The 21225-nt window shown below is 47.1% G+C and overlaps 2 long non-coding RNA genes across 2 annotated transcripts in view; one reads left to right on the top strand and one right to left on the bottom strand.

Annotated features, from left to right (window-relative positions):
* The window catches only part of LOC146398461 (uncharacterized), a 134421-nt gene extending 118294 nt beyond the window's left edge, over positions 1-16127 (top strand). The window contains exons 3-4 of the long non-coding RNA XR_014818939.1: positions 11462-13688; positions 14517-16127. This is a non-coding gene — a long non-coding RNA (uncharacterized LOC146398461). The remainder of the gene's footprint in view (positions 1-11461; positions 13689-14516) is intronic.
* LOC110255792 (uncharacterized) overlaps positions 578-21225 on the bottom strand; it is a 111073-nt gene continuing 90425 nt past the window's right edge. The window contains exon 4 of the long non-coding RNA XR_014818940.1: positions 578-2834. This is a non-coding gene — a long non-coding RNA (uncharacterized LOC110255792). The remainder of the gene's footprint in view (positions 2835-21225) is intronic.

Raw genomic sequence — 21225 nt, forward strand, 5'->3', positions numbered from 1 at the left:
TCTCGGGGTGCTCCTCCTTGGGTTTATATTATATGGTACTCGTTGTGCTTCCTGGATTTGAGTGAGTGGTTCCTTTCCCATGTTAGAGAAATTTTCGACTATTATCTCTTTGAATATTTTTTCTGTCCCCTTCTCTCTCTCTCCTCCTTCTGGCACCGCTATAATATGGATGTTGGTGTGTTTAACGTTGTCCCAGAGTTCTCTGAGACTGTCTTCATTTGTTTTCAATCTTTTTTTCTTTTCTGTTCTGCATCCGTGATTTCCACTAGTCTGTCCTCCACCTCACTTATTCATTCTGCCTCCTATATTCTGCTGTTGGCTGCTTCTAATGAATTTTTTATTTCAGTTACTGTATTTTGCATCTCTCCTTACTTAAGTTTTGTATCTTCTATCTCTTTGCTCAGTGTTTCCTGTAAGTTACCCATCTTTGCCTCCAGTTTATTTCCAGTGTCTTACATGATCTTCAGCATCATCAGTCTAAAGTCTTTTTCCTTGAGGCTGATAATCTCCAGATCACCTAGCTGTTTTTCTGGGTTTTCTTTCTCCCTTACCTGAGTTATAGCTCTTGGCCTTTTCATTTTTATAGGTTTTTGGTGTGTTCTCCTTTTTGCAGACTATAGAGTTGTACTCTCTCTTTCTTCTGGTGTCTGCCCCCCTTGTGGCTGAAGTTGGTATGGGGGCTTGCTGTAGGCTTCCAGATGGGAGGGACTGGTGCCTACCCATTGGTAGGTGGGGCTGATTCCTATCCCTCTGGTGGGTGGGGCTTTGTCTCTGGGTGAGAATAAAGGTTGGCTGTGTGCCTGGGGGGTCTTTAGGCAGCCTGTTTACTGATGGGCAGGGCTGTGATCCCACCTGGATTGTTGTTTGGCCTGGGGCTTCTCAGCACCAATGGGTGGGGCCAGATTTTCCCAAAAAACAGGCCACCTCCAGAGAAAGGCATGCTGCTAAAGATTCCCAAGAGCTTTGCTTCCAATGTCCTTCCCCCACAATGAGCCACATTCACCCCTGTTTTCCCAGGAGATTCTCCACGAACTGCAGTCAGGTCCAACCCAGATTCCTAGGGAGTCTCTGCTTTGCCCTGGGACCCAGTGTACATGAAGGTCTGTGTGCTCCTTTCAAAAATGGGGTCTCCGTTTCCCTCAGTCCCCTGGATCTCCTGCGCACAAGCCCCACTGGCCATCGATGCCAGAAGCTCTGGTGGGCTCTTTCTCCCAGTGCCAGGTCCCCAGGCATTGGGGCCTGATGTGGGGCTCAGAACTCTCACTCCTGTAGGTGAGTCTCTGTCATAGTTACTCTCCAGTCTGTGGGCTGCCCACCCGGCGTGTATGGATGGGGTTGCTTATATCACGTAACCACCCCTCCTGCCACCTTGACGTGACCTCCTCTTTGTCTTCTAGAGTAGGATATCTGTTTTGAAAGTCTCCAGTGTATCTGGTTGAAGGTTGTTCAGCATTTGGTTGTAATTTTGTTGTTTTTATGAGAGAAGCTGAGCTCCAGTCTTCTGTTCTGCAATCTTAATCCCATCTCAACAGATATTTTTACAGTTAAAAAAAAAAAACCTCCTATCTAGTTTGCTAATAAAAATTATTGTCATCAGTGTCCACAAGGATTTTGACTGCTTTTTCTGCATTTGTGGTGCCATATATAATGCTGTTTCTTTCATTTACCTTATTAATATGAGCAATTGCAGTAATAGACAATATTGCATTCCTGTGATAAATCCCACCTGTTCATGCTCTATTTTCTTTAAATACTGCTGTAGTCACTATTTTTTGGTGGGATTTCTTAAAAAATATGTTCAAGGGTAAAATTGTTCTAGATTTTTATTTTCCTTGTGTAGATTTAGTGTTTTATGAGGAAATCTATATTTGCCTCATAAAATAAGTTGCATAATTTTATTTTGCTATGTTCTTGGAATAGTTTGTCATGATGATTTGTTAGAAGTTGTGTGTTAAAAAAAAGTCAACTCTTGTCATTTGAAGGACAGAATAAACGTGTTTCCTTTAAATGTTATTGGTTTAAGTTTTTTAAAAGAAAAATTTTCTTTTTTAATTGCAGTGTAGTTGATTTACAATGTTGTGTTACTTTCAGAAGCACAGCAAAGAGATTCAGGGTCTTTTCTATTATAGGTTCATACACGATACTGAGTATAGTTCCCTGGGCTATACAGTAGGACCGTGTTTATCTATTTTATGTACAGTAGTGTGTGTGTGTGTGTGTGTGAATCCCAAATTCTCAATTTATTCCTTCTCTCTCTTTTCCCATTGGTAACCGTAAGTTTACTCTCCATGTCTGTGAGTTCACTTCTGTTTTGTAAACAATTTCATTTGTATCTTTTTTTAGATTCTACGTGTAAGTGATACTATATGATATTTGTCTTTCTCTGACTACTTTGGTTGGCATGATAACCTCCAGAGCCATCCACGCTGCTGCCAGTGGCACTTCTTCATGCTTTTCTGTGGCTGAGTGGTGGCCTCTTCTCCACATCTTCCTTCTCCAGTCCTTTGCTAATGAATACTTAGGTTCCTCCCATGTCTTGGCTTTTGGGAATAGTGCTGCAGTGAACAATGGGATACATGTATCTTTTCAAATTACGGTTTGCTCCATAAAACAGATTTTCCTGAGACAATTTTGGTTAAGGTGTTTTTCTGGATAATAGTCTGTTTAGTCTCTGTTTTCCAATTTTTGGTACCGTGTAAATCAGTATCAGTGTGTGGTATTTACTTTAAATTTCTCTTCGTTAAAGTTGTGTCTACTCTTGTCATTCTTTGTGTTGTTTATTTATTTCTTGACTGAGCCTGAATTTCTCCTGCTCACTCTCCTCAGATGATGATCTATTTTTAAAAAGAAAAAATACATATACGTTTAAAAAAGAAAGTTTAAATATACATATGTTAACTACACATTTTTCTAACAATGTATGACAGCATTAGGTACCTCTTTTAACCTTCTCCCTAAACTACGAAGACCTTAGCGTATTTTACCTTTTTCTGTTTGTATTTCTTATTTTTATATGCAGATATAGTATCTTTGTGATTAACAATTAATTAGGAGTTCCCACTGTGGCACAGTGGGTTATGAACCCAATAGCAATGGCTCTGGTCACTGAGCAGGTGCAGTTTCAATCCTGCCATGCAGCAGGTTAAAGGAACCAGCGTAGGTCTCAGCTGCAGCTCAGATTCAACCCCTGGCCCAGGAACTCCCATATGCTCCAGGTGCAGCAATAAATTTCTTAATTAAATGTGGTAATATGTTTTTAATTAATTTCTTGTTCACTATTATCTAGGTCATATATGCACATTTGATTCTTTTTGTCTGTATTTATTTGCTTCCTGCAAATATAACTTTTACAGTACTTTTAGTAAGCACACATAGTTTGTACAATGTTACTTGTCTTTATATTTCTCTATACTCTGTGCTCCTTGTTGGAGGATAATAACCTGGGTATAGAATTGAAGTTGATACTGTTCATCTCCCAGTAATGTGAAAGCTATCACTCCAGAGTTCCCATCATGGCTCAGTGGTTAACGAATCCAACCAGGAACCATGAGGTTGCGGGTTCAATCCAAGGCCTTGCTCAGTGGGTTAAGGATCCAGCATTGCCATGAGCTGTGGTGTAAGTCACAGATGCAACTCAGAGCCCGTGTTGCTGTGACTGTGACGTAGGCTGGTGGCTACAGCTCTGGTTGACTCCTAGCCTGGGAACCTCCATATGCCGTGGGAGCAGCCCAAGAAATGGCAAAAAAGACAAAAAAAAAAAAAAAGCTCTCACTCCACTGCTGCTTTCTGACTTTCATTGTTGTCGTTGTTATTTGTTTTTTTCTTTTGAGGGCTGCATCTGCGGCATATGGAGGTTCCCAGGCTAGGGGTCCAGTTGGAGCTACAGCTGCCAGCCTACACCACAGCCACAGCCACACCAGATCTGAGCCATATCTGCGACCTACACCACACCTCACAGCAATGTCAGATCCTTAACCCACTGAGCGAGGCCGTGGATCAAACCCACAACCTCATGGTTCCTAGTCGGATTCATTTCCACTGCGCCATGACAGGCACTCCCTTTTTTTCCCTTTTCACCTATACAGTTGATGTTGAGAAGTCCATTTGAAAAACCGCCATTCTTCTGTAAGTAACTATTAGCTTAGTATTATGCCTGTACAGCTGTGGATTTTTTAAAATATTTAGTGGTATTTAGAATAGATGGTCAATCTAATCTCTATACCTTTCTTCATTCTGAAAAACTCTCAGCTTTTAGCCACAGTCTCTGTAAACATTGCTTTTTGCCCACTTCCTCTGGCCTTGGTGTTTTTCTGCCCTTCACTAGAACTGATTTATTCTGGACCTTCAAAGCCTCTCTTCCATGTTACTTCTCTTCCATATTTTCAAAAAATCTCTTTGTCTTTTGGGGACACCTTCTGAGTAGATGCCATAGCACTGAGTTTCTGTTCTCTGTCTTTAGAATTAGAATGTTACGGCAGTTGGGTTTGTGGGCAGATCTTGTCTAGGAGGTCTCTCTCTCTCTCTCTCTCTCTCTCGGGCACACACACACACCTTCTCCACTGACTTTCTAGGAATTGCACTGTGCACATCTCCCCGCGAAGCCCCCTTCTGAGTCCCATCCTCCGAAGGTCCTGTGCTCCGCCTCCAAGGTAATCCTGGGCACTGAGGACCTGCACTGTGCCAGGAGGACCCTCCGACCCTGGCCGTGCCCCCCTGGCCACCCTCTACCAAGAACTCAGCATGATTTCTACTATTTTTTGATGCAAGGAAGACACTGTACTGAGGGGAAGGCAGTAAGTAGACAGTTAGGGAACTACAAGGTGGAAATGCAACATTCTACACTAGGAGGTAAGGCTGAGGAATACTGACTCCAAGACTCACAATAGTAACACTGAAATTTCATTCCTTGTGTTCTATACTGCGGTGCCCAAACACGGAAAGTAAGGAATCATTCCGAACTCTTTCTCCGCCTCACCTCTCAAAGCCATCAGTCAACAGGCTGGCCACTATCGCCTTCGTATCTCAGAACATTGCTTCTTTGTATCCCATCTGAGGACCTCATAGTCTTTACTGTGGCAACAGTCCCATCACTCTTCATCCTGAGCTCATGTTAATATAGGACTTAAATACTTTTTTTTTTTTTTGGCTTTGCTTTTCATGGCTGCACGTGCGGCATATGGAAGTTCCTAGGCTAGGGGTTGAATTGGAGCTGCAGCTGGAGGCCACAGCCACGGCAACAGGGGATCTGAGCTGTATCTGTGACTTACGCCACAGCTCATGGCAATGCCCGATCCTTAACCCACTGAGTGAGGATCAAACCCACATCACCACAGCGTACCATTTTTAAATGCTTTTAAAGTTCACTCTGACTCACAATAGAGTTGTCTTTTTCAGTGCCTTAACGTATTTAATCACTCAATGGCCACAATGATCCCACGATGTGAATTCTGTTACTGTTCTTATTTTACACACACCAGAGCACAGAAAAAGTGAAGGAACCTTGCAGAGGTCACAGAGCAGGTAAGTGGCACCTGGTCCTTGAGTCTGTGCTTCTGACCATCGCATGTAACCATGATCGCATCATACAAACTCTGCCTCTAAGGTCAGCACCCGAGGTTTGAATGTAAGTCTTTCGCGTCTACCAGTACTCAGTCTGGCTTACTTATGTGCACGCTGCCCATGGCTGCTTTCGAGCTCCTGCTACTCAGCACTGAGTCTTTGTGGCAGAGACTTTATGGCCCTTAAAGAAAAATACTTACTGTCCAGGGCATTTGCCAACCTGTGCTGTAGAGCAATGGTTAGGCCTCCTGAGAGCTGTCCTGTTAAGTGAGAACGTCTTAAACACACTCAGCAGGGGTTTGCACAGGCCCCAGATGCCCGCCTGTGGATGTGCCAATGTGCAGAGGCACATGAGACACCAACACGCCTGGTTTCAGGCTGACCTCTGACCTGGACGCATGGCGTCTGAACTGAAGGGACCGAGGAGGCCACCTGAATCTGCGAACAAGGCCACGAGCAGGTGCACAGACCTGAGTTAGTGGAAGAGCCAGCCTTGGCCTCCAACTCTCTTTAGATGGCAGCTCAGTAGACAAGTGTCAGGCATCCTAGAACAAACCTAAACCTGACATTAGATACGTTGCTGTGAGATTAAATAAAACATGCACTTAAAGGATGAAGCTGAGGCCCTGGAAATAGCTGGTTTTCACAGGGACATGTGAATAAATGCTCACTCAGAACCACTGTGCTCTGCAGTCTGCATCTTATGGACGCATAGCTGATGGGCAAGATCACGTTGGCTTCAGGTGCACAGCAAAGGGATTGACTGGGTTATTACAAGTTACTGACTAGTTATTACAAGACATTGACTGTACAACAAACCCTTGTGGTTTATCTACTGAATGTAGGGTCGTGTACTTCTGTTGATCCCACACCCCAGGGCCCCCCACCCCGCCCCGGCTCCTTTGATCACCCTACATTTGCTGTCTATGTTCAATCTATTCAAAGAGGAAACGGCTACAGCAGGAGTGTCTGGTCTGCAGTCTGCTTGGTGCTTGTGCGTTGGGCAGATTTCAACGCAGCACAGTTTTACCTTCAGGTATTTTGCAATAGGGTGACACTAGTTTCAAAAGGCTTAAGTGAAAGAAAAAGCCACATTCCACACTTCTAAATTTTTGATAAGCAGTATGAAATTGATTAATACCAAATAACCTCTCTGACCATGAAATGGGTCTTTCAGGCTCATGCAGATGATGGAAGTGGCACCAAGAGGATTTTCACATGGGAACCCGAGTTACCAGCATGAAAGGCCAGAAGGCCCGTCCGTCAGCAAAGTGAGGAACCAGGCACGTCCCCGGGGGAGCCAAGTGGTCACAGCATCCTGGAGCCCTCAGGACAGTGGACCACATGCCCATCATCCCCGAGATGTGCTGTCACACTTCATTCTGAACTCATGTCCCTGCCTGGCCAAGTTCACTACCCAAACATCATCACCCTACATTTCTTTTTTTTTTTTTTTTTAATTTTGAAAATGATACATGTTTATTGCTAAAAATTTTTTTTTATTATTATTATTATTTTCCCACTGTACAGCAAGGGGGTCAGGTCATCCTTAGATGTATACATTGCAGTTACAGTTTTTTTCCCCCACCCTTTCTTCTGTTGCGACATGAGTATCTAGACATAGTTCTCAATGCTATTCAGCGGGATCTCCTTGTAAATCTATTCTAGGTTGTGTCTGATAAGCCCAAGCTCCCGATCCCTCCCACTCCCTCCCCCTCCCATCAGGCAACCACAAGTCTCTTCTCCAAGTCCATGATTTTCTTTTTTGAGGAGATGTTCATTTGTGCTGGATATTAGATTCCAGTTATAAGTGATATCATATGGTATTTGTCTTTGTCTTTCTGGCTCATTTCACTCAGCATGAGATTCTCTAGTTCCATCCATGTTGCTGCAAGTGGCATTATGTCATTCTTTTTTATGGCTGAGTAGTATTCCATTGTGTATATACACCACATCTTCCGAATCCAATCATCTGTCGATGGACATTTGGATTGTTTCCATGTCCTGGCTATTGTGAATAGTGCTGCAATGAACATGCGAGTGCATGTGTCTCTTTTAAGTAGAGTTTTGTCCGGATAGATGCCCAAGAGTGGGATTGCATCACCCTACATTTCTAAAGCTAAAATTTTACTCAGTGGCATATCCTGTTTTACATTGGTCACAATGGTAGTTTTTCTTCTCACATTTATCTGTAGGTCATTGTAAGATCTGTCTTATCATCTCCATCTCTGTTTTTGACAAGAGTGGCCCATCTCAGATACAGCTGTGCTTTAGTTCAGTGAATACCGTTCATGTTGAATCACTGACTGCATCAAGCTCCCGTAAATGTCTACAAGGAGCAAACATGTGTGTTGGCTGGTGGTGTTAATGGTGTTATCTCCTTATAAAATCTCAGAGAGACAGAGTTGCAACATGCACGGGGAACGCACCGCCACGTAGAGTGCTGGCTGCCATTTCCACGGCATCACACGGGCCCCTGTGGCCTCCAAGGGGCGGGGGAGATGGCCCCAGCAGCACTGTCTTTCCTTTGCAGACACAGTGGCCAGGTGTCATGATTAGACTTGACAGCCTGAGGCTGGACTCCGAAGGGCAAGCCAAGGACAAGGAGGCAGTGAGGTGGAAGGGACGGGAGTGGGGGCCGCAGGGGAGAACCTGGGCTGCCGCCAGGAATGGCCATCAGGGCTGGGGTCCAGTGAAATCTGGCCGCATTCCCCCTGCCCACCCCTGAATCTGGCCTCCTGGGAACTGGAAGGGAGGCTCCAAGAACAGCACACACACCACCCCACTACTCTTGGAGGGGTGGTTTGCTTTTCATTTTAATGACAAGGGTCAAGGCTGCTTACAGTGCAAGTTCAGGGACACGGGGTTTAAACCAAGGAGAGGCTGAAACCCGGAGCTGCCTGCCACTTTTCATCTGGCTTTTCCACCACGTGTATGCAATTCCTGATGCAACACAGATACAGTAGGAAAAATGATCTCAGCCACACTAATATTTAGGGCCTGATCTTTTCTGAATATCAGAAGTTGGGAAACATGAAGCCTCAAAGCTTACAAAAGTTAAAATTACCTGGTAAGGTTTGGTACAAGCCATGTACTTTAAATTTCTGAAAAAGCATTTTTTGTTTGTTTGTTTTTTTTTTTTTTTTTGCTATTTATTTGGGCCGCTCCCACACTATATGGAGGTTCCCAGGCTAGGGGTCGAATGGGAGCTGTAGCTGCCGGCCTACGCCAGAGCCACAGCAACGCGGGATCCGAGCCGTGTCTGCAACCTACACCACAGCTCACGGCAACGCCGGATCGTTAACCCACTGAGCAAGGGCAGGGACTGAACCCACAACCTCATGGCTCCTAGTTGGATTCGTTAACCACTGCGCCACGATGGGAACTCCTGAAAAAACAATTTTAATTGCGTTGCTCAAAGACATAAGACATTGAATATAAAGACATAAAATCATATATATGCATTAAATATCTGTCTTTTTCAGTCATTTGAAAACATATAGGTTTCTCTAGTAGCAGAAGATAATGCAGGAAATCTGATTTTTTACCCAAATATATTTTAACTGCCAATTATTACAGTGAAAACCAAAATTTGCAGTGGACACTTATTTCTGCAAAAAAGTAATGCAATAATTTTCAAGTAGTATTTATTCCCAGTAAATACTTTTTTGATATACAAGTATATATGTGTGACAAAACCCTATCATCATGATTAGAATCTGCAGACACCTAAGAAAGAGAAAAAAAAGAGCTTTTTGGAAAAGATTTGTCTGTGGCATTAGTGTCCTACAGTTAGGCCTTTATCTTCATAACTTCTATTTTCGCCAGTATTTGTAGAGAATCATCTTCTTGATGGAAAAGATCTATGTTCCATGAAATTGATGAGATGTTTTTAGAAAGTAATTTTTGACCCATTTGTTGTTACCCCGAGTGTTACGCACAGGGTCACTACCCAGCCATCCACAGGTTGGTCACTCACCACATGACCACTCATGACTTGTCCTGACACTCTCAGCACCACCAGCCGTCACAGCATCACTGTCAGAGCGTTGCCATGACAACATCAGCATCAGAGCATCACCAGTTAATTCCGTACCTCCAACCAGCACAGCCCCAGCAATCATCCCAGCACTGCACGCCATCAGACTGTCATCGGACCATCCCTCTGCCATCAGAACCTTTTTAATCAATTCAGTGATGATGTTTTAAGAACAGAGTATAAGAAGTAATATTTATCAAACAATTACGTATGTTTCCTGGGAGTCCAGACTGATAGATAAATGATCTACAATTCTGAGCAATTATAACACAGAGATTCTGATCGGGTACATAGATTCAGCTAATAATTTTAACAAGAATAGGAATGGAATAGATTAAGAGGCAAATATCAGGACAGGTGTCAGAAATCATTAGGAAATATCACTGAAGGAAGGAAACAGGCTCTCTGAGAAGCTGGAATCGCCCCAACAGTAAGGGCTGCCCATTCCCTAGCTTTATCAGCCTGGGTACCCAGCACGCCTGACTTTATAATCCAGATGACTTGCTGCTAACTCCAGGCTCCAAGACCCCTAGTGTGCATGTGTTTCAATCTACACCCTACCTCTGCTCAGAGAGCCACCCTCCTTTAATCACTTCAGCACCTGACAAGGCCTTTCCCCAGGTTTGATCCAGTGGTTGAAACAACAGGGAGTTCCCTGGCAGCTCAGCAGGTTAAGGATCCGGCATTGTCACTGCTATGGTGGGGGTTCCATTTCTGGCCCAGGAACTTCTGCATATACCAGATCCCCAAAGAAAGAGAAAGAAACATGACAGAAGAGCAAGCCTGTTGGTGATGCCACGTTATTGTGCTGCTGAATCACGTAGGGAGGTCTAAGCAGGCCCCACGCAGACGGTACACAGCAGCTCTCAGAGCCAACGGTCAGTCACTTAGGCCCCGTCATTTGAAATACTGTGCCACCTTGGCAATTAGGCGAACCTCACTTATGGGCTGTATCTGTCATCAGGAAACTGAGTAAGAAGTAATCTGCGATTAGGGCTATGATACTGATTTGATCTCTAGCAGAAGTATACTTAAAGACAGCAAGAAGCTGTCATCAAAATAAGAATGCCTTTGAAGTGTATATAAATTGTATTTCAATTGCTGGAAAAATATAAAAAAACAAACTTTTGTCATATGAAACACACTTTGTACCTTTTTCCTTGAAATGTTGATTTCATTAGAAAAAGTACTAGATTTGCTTTAAAAAAAAAAAAAATCAGTTCATTCTTGGAGTTCCTGTTGTGGCTCAGTGGTTAATGAATCTGACTAGGAACCATGAGGTTGTGGGTTCAATCCCTGGCCTTGCTCAGTGAGTTAAGGACCCGGCACTGCTGTGGCTGTGGTGTAGGCCAGCAGCTACAGCTCCGATTAGACCCCTAGCCTGGGAACCTCCATATGCCACAGGTGCAGCCCTAGAAAAGTCAAAAAAAAAAAAAAAAATCAATTCAGTTCATTCTTTTGCACGAACTGGGAGTGTTTCAGGGAGTAGGAAGGGGAAAGTCTGAGAAACATCATCAGCAGGACTCTGAGTTTCTTCCCTGGATGGATTCAGACGTTTCCCCACACGTCTGTTCTATCATTTGATGTCAGATGCACACCGCCTAGGGCACACATGTGAAACGACTCCAAGGGTCGTCCTGGGACAGAACCTGAGTCGTTTGCAGCCCGTGTTTGTGCTCAGCTGGGCTGCGTCCCAACATCAGGGTAGGCTCTGCTCCTGCTCCTGCAACCACCAGTGGGCACAGTGCCTGCAAGAACGCAGGGCTTGCTGCCCCCGTCCCCCCATCCTCCCCATCCACAGACCACGGTTTTCACCTCTCGTTACTCTGCGTCTCACCCTTTCCCTCCTGTGTTTGCACACAGCTCCCCCTCAGAACACCCCCCGCCAGGGGACATGCTGAGCCCCTCCCTGAGCATCGCCAGCACCAAGTGTGGTACCCAGCACTGGAGACTGTGCAGCGGTCCGTGACTCGCTGCAGCGGAGCAGGGACACGCGGTGCAGCTCACGCCTGACGTCCCATCGCATGGACTCACACCTCACCACAGCTCCACAACACCCAGAGTGCCTCCCAGGGAGGAGGAGCACCCCCGAAAAGCCGAGAGCCCAGGGGGCTTCAAGGAGAGGGCGTGTCAAACATCCATTTCTGTTACTGTAATTGTTGCTGCAGGTTGCTTCTAGGTCTGAACTGTCTACAGCAAAGGAACCTAACTCAGCCAACAGGCAGATGGACTTGGCACCGTCTTAAGACTAAAAGCAGAATTATCAGTAAAAATGAGAAGCTGTTCGATACTCAACTGAAATTACACGTCAAAATTACGCGCCCTGAATGTATTATATGAGAATCACGTCCTTAGAAAAGTCCTTCCTTAGAAAAACTATGTGTCCTGAATACCTGACAGGCATCTTGAAAATTAAGGTTCAAGTGTGAAGGCAGAAATTTTTTTTTATCATTGCGAACAACTTAAGCATTACAAATGAATGGCACAAATGTAAACAAATATAAAATGAAACGAACCCCTTTAAGCAGTGCCACTTCAGTAACAGCGCCGCCTTGGGAAGATAACATTGTCACCTGGTAACTCCTCTATTAAGGAAAAGCAACGAAATTGGTTAGGATGACACAGAACTGCCGCGGCGGCGCTTAGAAGCATTCGTGGGGATGTGTATACCTGCCCTCGGTACATGTGCTCGCCTCATACCACAGACGTCTCTGTTTAAATACCAAATGCTCACAGTGTCTTACTATCTTGCAAGGCAGAAAAATGGCATGTGAGAGCTGGCCTGGAAAACAGGGGACACGAAAAGGAACACACAGCCTTATCTTCCCCGCGGGAGTGCACGTGCCCGGTGACCTCCTCTGACGCCAGGAATTCCTCATCCAGTGGACACTTCGACCTCCAGTGTCTCTTGATTTCAAGGTTTTCCAAAAAGGTATGACAGCCCATCTCCCCGACCGATGTCACAGAGACCTGACCTCCTCTCCCCATCACGGCCTCCCAGCAGCTCTGCTTCTGCACACAGAACTGCACGAACGGACGGGGTTCACGAGAGCCGGGGTCGGGGCAAAGCTGAGACGTGAGCCTCAAGTCTAGGAAGTGGCCCACGTCTAGAGGAGCCTCAGGGATGCGAAGACCCCTGCAAGTGAATCCTGGCTCGGAGGCTGGGCAGAGCCACAGTGGGAACTCACAGCGCAGGAAGCGTGGACTGTGGTTAACGAAGAAGCTGCTTCGGAACCGGTGCGTGAACTCTGGCAGGTGTGCCGCGGCAGCATCCGGCCTTAATACCGGGATCCTGAGCGTGGGACGCGTGGGGACACGTGGGGACTGGACTGCCTCCTCAATGTCTCTACAAACCGGCCTATTCTCAAATGAAAACCACCAAAAATGCTCCTCTTACTGATGGATTTTGACCCAGGTGAATTATTTCTAGGATATTATCTACAGCCACAGCTAGGATTTTTACAAAATCTTATCATTTAAGAGACAGTGAAACTTGTGACAAGATCTCTTTCCTTTGATTCTATAACAGTCTTTTTCCATCCTTATTTTTACACAATTAATAAAGCATTAGGTGAGATGAGCTGGCAAAATTCACCAAAACTGTAACATTTTGAGCTACTAAACAAAAAATAATTGATCATCAGTTTCTTCAATTATACACAAAAGTTTCTTCCGGGGACGAGGGCGCTGTGGAAATGGCTCATTCTGAGCGCTCTTCCATCACACGCAGTAGTTAGCAGTGGCGGAAATCACTGTATTAAAACGGGGAGGGGGGCGGCATCCATGACAGTGAAAAGGACACGGCTTCTCAAGGTCATACATGGGCCAGGGACTGCTCTGCGGACAAGGCCCTACAAACTGAACAGTTACGGGAATCGAAAACGACCAGCGCATTCCTGAGTCTTTTATCAGATGAATCTGCAAAATGATTCTAACATCTGTCACCTACTCCTGCGTATCCCTCAGAGCCAGGGATGATGGACGATGAAGAGGAAAGAAAACAGGATGCAGACGCACGTGTGTGGAATTTTCAGCGTTTCACTCTCATAAAATTCATAGCAGTGAGGGGTCTGCGTGTTCCTTGCACTCAGTAAGTAATGCTTTCTGTCTGCTCTAATAGAATCGTGTGTGCCTAGATCCTGGGGGGGGGGGGGGGTGCATGTGCATGCGTGTGTAAACGTGGATCACAAGTAACGCAGCCCCACCACACGCGCTTGTGCCCTTACCCTGCAGACACAGCTTATCACCTGCGGGCTGTTCAGGTGCCACACGCTCTGCTGTAGGGAGAAGTGTGTGAAATCCTCCTTGTGCTTATTTAGACTTGTGACAAGTATCCCTAGAGGTTCCTTGAGAAAGTAAACCCTGTGTTTAACTCAACACCTTAACACGCATTACATATTCTGAAGCAGATTTTCTTGTGTGAGAAATCTGTGCTAACTCTAGGTCCCTGTCGGACTCCCCAGTGTGGCTGGCTCCTGGGACACGGCGCTCGGTGGAAACCCAGCCAGCAGAAGCGTCGGCCCACAGGCCAGGTTGGCCTGACAGCCAGCTTGTGGATGGAGAGGATGCCGGGCCCAGTTCGCTGTGCCCTGGGGCGCCAGGAGCTCAGACTGGTCGGGGCTTGGGGACAAGCGTGTCAGCGTCAAGCTTTCCTGGCTGCGCTTGTTTACAGAACAGACTCTGAGTCCAGCCCATGTGGGGATCCCACTGGTGTAAAAGGGAGTTTTGAACCTAAAATGAAGGCGAGTTGTTCCCTAACCTCCCCCAGGGGCTCTGGGGCTGAGTTTGCGGCCCTTCCCACAGAGCCTGAACCACGCTGCCCATCAGGCGGATGGGCCCTTCAGGATGGGGCAGGGGGGCCCTTGCTGTACCCTCTGTTTTTCCAAACAGGTTTTGAAGGATTCATCTTCATTTTCAGGTACGTCTGGTGAGTCATGGCATCCGCAGAGCTATTTATAGCATCTGCACCCGTCTCAGCCCAGCATGTTCTATTTCTGCAGCACAGGCCTGCCCAAAGAGGACGGCTTATGTGTGTTGAACCCACGCCTACATGTGACAAAGCGCTCCTGGAAAGGCCGGAATGTTCAAAGCCTCCTGGAAAGCACACATATGGTTTTTGCAAGAAAGGGGAGAAAGACACACTTCCATGTCCCGGCAGAGACAGGGTCCGCAGAAGGCACTTGATTTCAATAAAACCTCCCCGGCTTCGCTGGAACCTGAGTTGGGGTAATTTTCTGGTGGTGCCCTCAGGCGCTCTCCAGCAGGAGTGATTATGGGGTGACTGCCCCCCGGGATCCTGCAGATCTTCAGTGGCTCCCTGGGCAAATAAGACACCATCCCCTGCCCACTGCCGCCCGCCTGTGCTCCGCAGCCCCAGGCCTGTGTCTTCAAACCCTGATGCGACGTAACAAATGAACTGAACCCCGAGGCCCCGGAGCTCACGCTCACCCTCCTAATGATTTTAAAACGTGCGGCCGCGTCTTGAGAAAGAACAGGCCTGGACCTAATATCTGTTATCAAACGGCGGTAATTGACACAGACAGGCCGTGCTTTACACTGGGTTATAATGAATCTGCTCCGCTGACCCCAGAGCCTGCACTTCTGAGCGCCCAGGACTCAAGCCCCGATGCTGTGTCAACTGCTCCAGGGGAGATGAATTACGGATGAGCTACTAACGACGGATTTCATCACCTGTTTACCTTCCGCGATCAGCTGCCCTCCTGTAATTGACCAGAAACACATTTCTTGAAGCCACTGTCAGTTAGAAGGGCCTCTTGGTTGAAGGGGTCGTGAAGTCACATATACCAAGGAAGCTGGGCTCCTTGGACAGACTTGTTTCTGGTAGCAAAGTTCAACAGGAAGAGGGAGCGGGAACCATCAGGCGGTTCCAAACAGGAGAGAGATGAGGCGCTCGGGCGTTCTTCTGTTAGTGCGTTTACTTCTCAAATAAGGACGGCCTGGAAGGGGGACCCCATGCGAACAGGTTCTCGCCGTTCAGAATCAACGCCAGAGCAAAAGTGCCAGGGCCTCTGCGAGCCATCTCAGCTCCCACCCCTCCCGAAGGAGGTGGAGGGTCACAGAGGCCCCACTGCAGCAAAGACAGATCCAGAGAAGTGGGTTCAGATCCCCACTCCGTGACCACTTCTCCCACCGCATTTTAAGTTTCCTCGTCTGGAAAGTGGAGCGGCCAGTGCCTTTTGCATTGGACGGATGTGCAAATAATAAGGTGAGATGAGGAGGCTCCTGCCGTCTGGTTCCGAGGACGCCGTCCTGCCGTGTTCCATTCCCCCCCATTTTAACCGCTGCGTCCATTCAGTCCTGTTCCTGTCACATGAGCAGGTGCTGGTGCTGCAGGACACTAAACAGCATTAAAGGGCCCGAGGATCCCATCGCTGTGAAACGGGAGAGTGAGACAAGCAGTCTCTTCAAAAACTTTCCTTCCTGTCTATTTAAGCTGTGCGTTCTTTTTCTTTCTCCATTCTTCATTTATTTTTAGATAAAAATATTATATTAAATGTCATGAAATCTAGTTGAGTATGTCCTAGTTTCGAATCCTGATGGAACTTAGCCCAACAAAAAAAGTCACCAGCCTGCAGTGGCTCCCGGTTACGTCCCACAGAGAAGCTAAACTCTAGCTGGTGGGGGACGCTGGGTGCATTTACTAACCGCATCAGCAGACACCCGAGTTACATGTGACAGAACTCAGCTCAGAGCAGCCTGAACTGGCAGGGGACAGAGCGGCTCCTCTGCCTAAGAAAAGCGCAGCTGTTGCCTGGGCTTGGAGGGATTCAGGCTCCACACGCCTCCCCAGGAAGCGTCCCATCCTCTCGGCTTCCTTCCAGGCGGGCCCTGTCCCCAGCAGGGCAGGGTGGCCCAGGGACAGTCCTAGACTCAGCGTGGCCCTGCCGCAGCAAGTCCCGGGAGAGGAAACCATCTTCCTCAGGGAATTCTTGCCAAAGCCTCAGGAGGGTGGTGCCCCATCGCAGTGGCTTATGTGCCCCGGCCTGAACCAATCACTGCGGCCCGGCCGGGGTGGCGGGGGTGGGGTGGGGGGGGAACGGGTCTCTGAGGATACGCCACTTCTGTCCCTGAAAGGGGAGGGGGACAAGCATGCCAAACACAAACACGGTAAGTGGGTTTCCTCCCAAGAAGACATCCTCGGGTCCAGGAAGACCCCGGGGGATGTGAGTGCCCTTCGTCCCTGGACTCGGCTGCACAAGGCGGGCGCACCTCGGCCCTGGGTGACCCTGGCTCAGGACACCAGACCCTACCTTCCAGAGCTCCTCTCACCTCCGCGCTCACCCCCGGCCGCGGACACTCTCTGGCCAGCGGCTTGTCCGGCCCGCAAGCCGACTCCCAAACGAGGCTGACCTGCCTTCAGCGGCTGCTCAGTCCCTGTCACCCGGCACCTTGGCGTCTGCGGTCGGACCCACACGCACGTCCCCAAAGTGTCCCCAGCTGACCTCCTGTGCTGTCCAGGCTCCAGAGAGAAAGGTGCCCACAGACAGATTCGTCTCTAAGACACTCTTTTGCCTGCCTTCTTGTGGGTTTATTTTCTGTCACTTTCCGTAAGTAGCCTGAACAATCCACTCTTCGATTTCTTGTTCCACTAAATTTAGTCACGTTTTCCTACCGACCTCCCCCCACCCCCCGATTTCCTAACTCACGGACTCTGATGATACTTGAAAGGCCACAGAAGCGTGGGAAGTGGGAGGCAGTGTGGCCTGAGATTTGGAAGGCGTGGGCTTGGGGACCGATTCAAGCAGTTCTCACCGGTGACTTGCTGCAAATCTCTGCTCCTGGAGACATGCAAGCACCAGAGAAGTGGGACTCTGTCTGCAGAGCTCGCGGTGAGGCTCAGATGAGACAGCGCAGGTCTGCCAAGGGCAGATAGTTTTCAATTGTGTGTGTGAACTTTGTCACTATTCTGGTTTGTCACATACTTCCTTTCAGGATGGTTCGGTTTTGCCTCCTCAACCACATCAGACATATTGGAGGGAAAACAAAAGGACTCATGGTCCATTTATTGCTAGCACGGCTTTAGGAACACAACAGGTGCTCCGTCCGTCTCTATGTCATGGCTGGCTCTGCAGTCGAGTTTGAGGAGAAACACTTGGCAGTCTTGAGCCTTTAAACTAGAACATCCATCCTGCCATCGGTAGAACCCAACTCCACACCTTCTCATTTAGGCAACATGGAATAGGTGACCCGAATTCCATTTATGCAGACCTGGCCAGGGAGAGCGTCAATTCATTTTCTCTTGAAGAGGGAAAGGCAGTTGCAGCATAAAAGTAATTATTCGTGTGTCATTATAAGGCCAGGCATACGTGCTGAACTTGAACTGAATTCTGGATTCAATGTATAAATTCTCTCTGCCCGGATCTTCCATCCTTCTGCATAAAAAGCAGAGAAAACCAGTGTGGAGGGTGAGGCAAGAGAGACAGACAAAGCCAGACGCATAACAAGAGCAAACCTCCTCCTCCAGAGCAGCGTCTTGTCCACTTCTCCCTGAGCTGAGACCGCTTCCCTGTCTCGTGTCGGACGGGGCAACTCGGCGTCCTTCTGATACATCCCCTGTCCGCTCAGCGTCATCTGGGTTGGACACAAAGCAGCCCCGATAGTTTAATGATGTCATTTCCAGGATGTGAGACAAGTAAAAATGCGACCACTGTATACCTCGTGGAGGAAAACAAAATATCAGGCTCATGATATTAGGATAAACATTAGGATGAAAAAGGTGAGGGAGATTTAATTTCTTTGTAGGGTGGGCGCTTGCCAGCGGAGACAACACATCTTCCCAGACACAAGGAAGCTAGTTTATCTGCTGCTACATTGCACTGGTGAGTCCGGATTCCCCAGCTGGACACTCAGCTTGGAATCAGACTGTGATGCCGGAGCTGGGCCACCACTCACAGATCACACTACCTCTCTGTGCCTCCTCTGCTCTCAGTAACAACGGAATCCGTCACGTAGAGCTTCGTGACGAAATGCTGAACTGTACCAGACGTGCTCAGAAGGCGCCTGGCACACAGGAATATTCAGTAGCCACTGCTGTTGCTACTCTGGAATCAGGGATTTTTGCAGAGTGGAGGTTGGCAGTCTTCTCTCGAGAACGCAATGTTTCAGGTTACAGGGTCTGTCCGAGCGGCTCCCACACCAGCTCCGCTCAGCTCAGCACCCCCTTTCTTCACCCAGCGCCAGCCTTGGCCGTGCGTCTCCACCCCCGCAGCTGGACTTGCCCTTGAACCCGTTCCCCGGTCACAGCGACCAGTGACACCCCAGTCCACGCGGGCCACCATCCAGAACCTCTGAGAAAACGACAGTGGTGTCTGCTAAACGTGATTACTCTGAGATAGACACGCACTGGTACAGAAAGGGGCGGCTCCCTTCAAAGCAGAAGCGAGTGACACGCAAGCCAAACCCCGCTATCTTAACGGCTCGTTTCAGGCCGCAGCTAATGGAAGACCTCACTCTGTAAACTGTCCCACAAATGACCAGGTGTTTACTTACCCACCCGTCCTCCAGCCACTTAGCGCCCTCTCTGCTGGGCCTGTTTATCATTTCTTGGGACTGTCAGGCCCCGTATATCGTGTCTAATCCTATCTCTAAAGGGGAACCTTTCGTGAGCACCGCTCAAGTCCCAAACTACTGCTACCACGCACGGGCCATTTGCTCTGCCCAGCAAGCCCGCCCAGAGTTTGGGGAGGAGCCGAAGAAACGTTTAATTAAATCTTTCCATTTTATTCGTCCTTAGCATTTCCAGTCAGAGCTGGCTGGGGTAGGACTCTGCCGCTGGGGCTGAAGTAAAATCTAGCGCCTGTGTCTGCAGGGTTCGTTTAATGACAACACTGCTGCCACTGTGCACGTGGAAATTAGGTGCCGACTGGAGACTCTGAATCACAAAGAATGACCTCTAAATAAAAGAGCTTTTGAAAACTCGAATTTGTAGTCCTGGTTCAAAGATGCTAAAAATAAAATAAAAACTAGGCTCTTTTAGGGGAAATATTAAAATGCCATCATCTAGCCAGCAAAAGGACTCTTTAAAATAGCACGCCAATAACACGGGTTTTACATTGATGTGTTAATATTTATTTCTTCTAGAAGTAAACAGTTAATGCAATCTTTTAAAAATAATTCTCAGTATTAAACGGCCTTGCAGGTCCTTCTCTGTGTACTTACAAGTGCTGACTTTATAGACCTCAGTCTAGTGATCAGTTTCAGCTTAGACTCAACAGGGAACTAAGTACGGGTCATGGCCTGAAAATGAAGCAGTGGTACATCAGCCTGGCTTTTTTAAAAATCTGTATTCCTTTTCGTCTTACTCTAACACAGCCACCTGCTAGTATACATTCTCCCCAAGTCATGCAGAGCCTAAACATTAATCTGCTGTTCATTTCTGTACATATATCTTCCATATGCATATGCAGGGTTACCAGCTGCTAAAGACAGAAAATCATGTTTCTCCTTTTTAACTTGTGTCCAATACTGTGGTAGAGAATTACATTCTTAAATCTTCCGAGAGTCATTAAAACCCATGATCTGCTGATAGAAAAAATGATTTTCATTTATTTTGAGTTATTCATACAATAAATCTAACTTCTGGAGCGCTACATCCAGCATGGAGCTTGAATTTCTACCCATCAGCCAGAGTACGGATTCTTTGGAAGGTGATGGAAATTAAGCTTTACCGAACAGAAATACATGCTGGTTCGTGGGTCATCATTTAGAAGAAGCTAGAAGAGATGGAAAGGTGTTTTTCCTTCTTAATTGTCCACCTCCTGCAGCTCTCGCCACTTCAGTCTCTCGTTACAGAAATCACCCTCCACACCCACCCTGGACCTGACCAAACACCACGGACTCCAGACTTCAGAGATATTTTCCCCATTAACCGGTTTCATGAGATTTTTTAAATGACTAACTTTTCTACAAAGGAGGGAAAATTCTGAAAGCAAGCGTTATAATTCATCATGTCAATAAATAGTTTAACACGAATGAGACTTTAAAGTCAGGGATGAAATCTTGATGACTTTCAACACAGCTATTCCCCTGTTCTTAGATGACTTTAACGTCTAAAAAGACCTGGCATCTTCGTTTTCCTCTGACTAGGTTCTTGGTTCATTCCTAAAAGTCTGTAGAAAGATAAACCGTAAACAGCAGTGACCTTGTGGTTAGGAGATCTGAGTCCCGCCCTGTCACCTCTGTGCCCACAACATTCATTTCTTTGGCTTTCAGATGTTCTACCCCCAACATCTTTTTTGCATCCAAATAAAGCTGGATTGGCTAGACGGCTGACAGCCTTTCCAGCACCACAGTTCTTCGTTATCTTCTGTTCTTCACGTAACAGCTGTATTTTTAAGTGTGCTTTTGTGCTTAATGGCTGGTGGTTATTAATGTTGCACAGCTCCCTTTTATTACTCAATAACACATTATGTCTGCCTACCTCACTAGTCCGTGTTTCCTTTCAGGGTGAAATAATCACTGTTCCCTGCTTTAACTCATGTACGTTCAGTCAAAAGCAGAAAGTCTCGGCACTTTCGGTCTGAACCGCGTTACGCTAACATGTTCAGCAACGGTCCTCAGCGCTGTGCGGGGGCCTCTTTCGCGAGACGAGCTCGCCCATCCTGCTA

This window comes from Sus scrofa, chromosome 11, assembly GCF_054392235.1.
Source record: "Sus scrofa isolate SSC_HxYL_T2T_F1_AM1 chromosome 11, Sscrofa_HxYL_maternal_Yorkshire_Landrace_v2.0, whole genome shotgun sequence".
In the NCBI taxonomy this organism is placed as follows: domain Eukaryota; kingdom Metazoa; phylum Chordata; class Mammalia; order Artiodactyla; family Suidae; genus Sus; species Sus scrofa.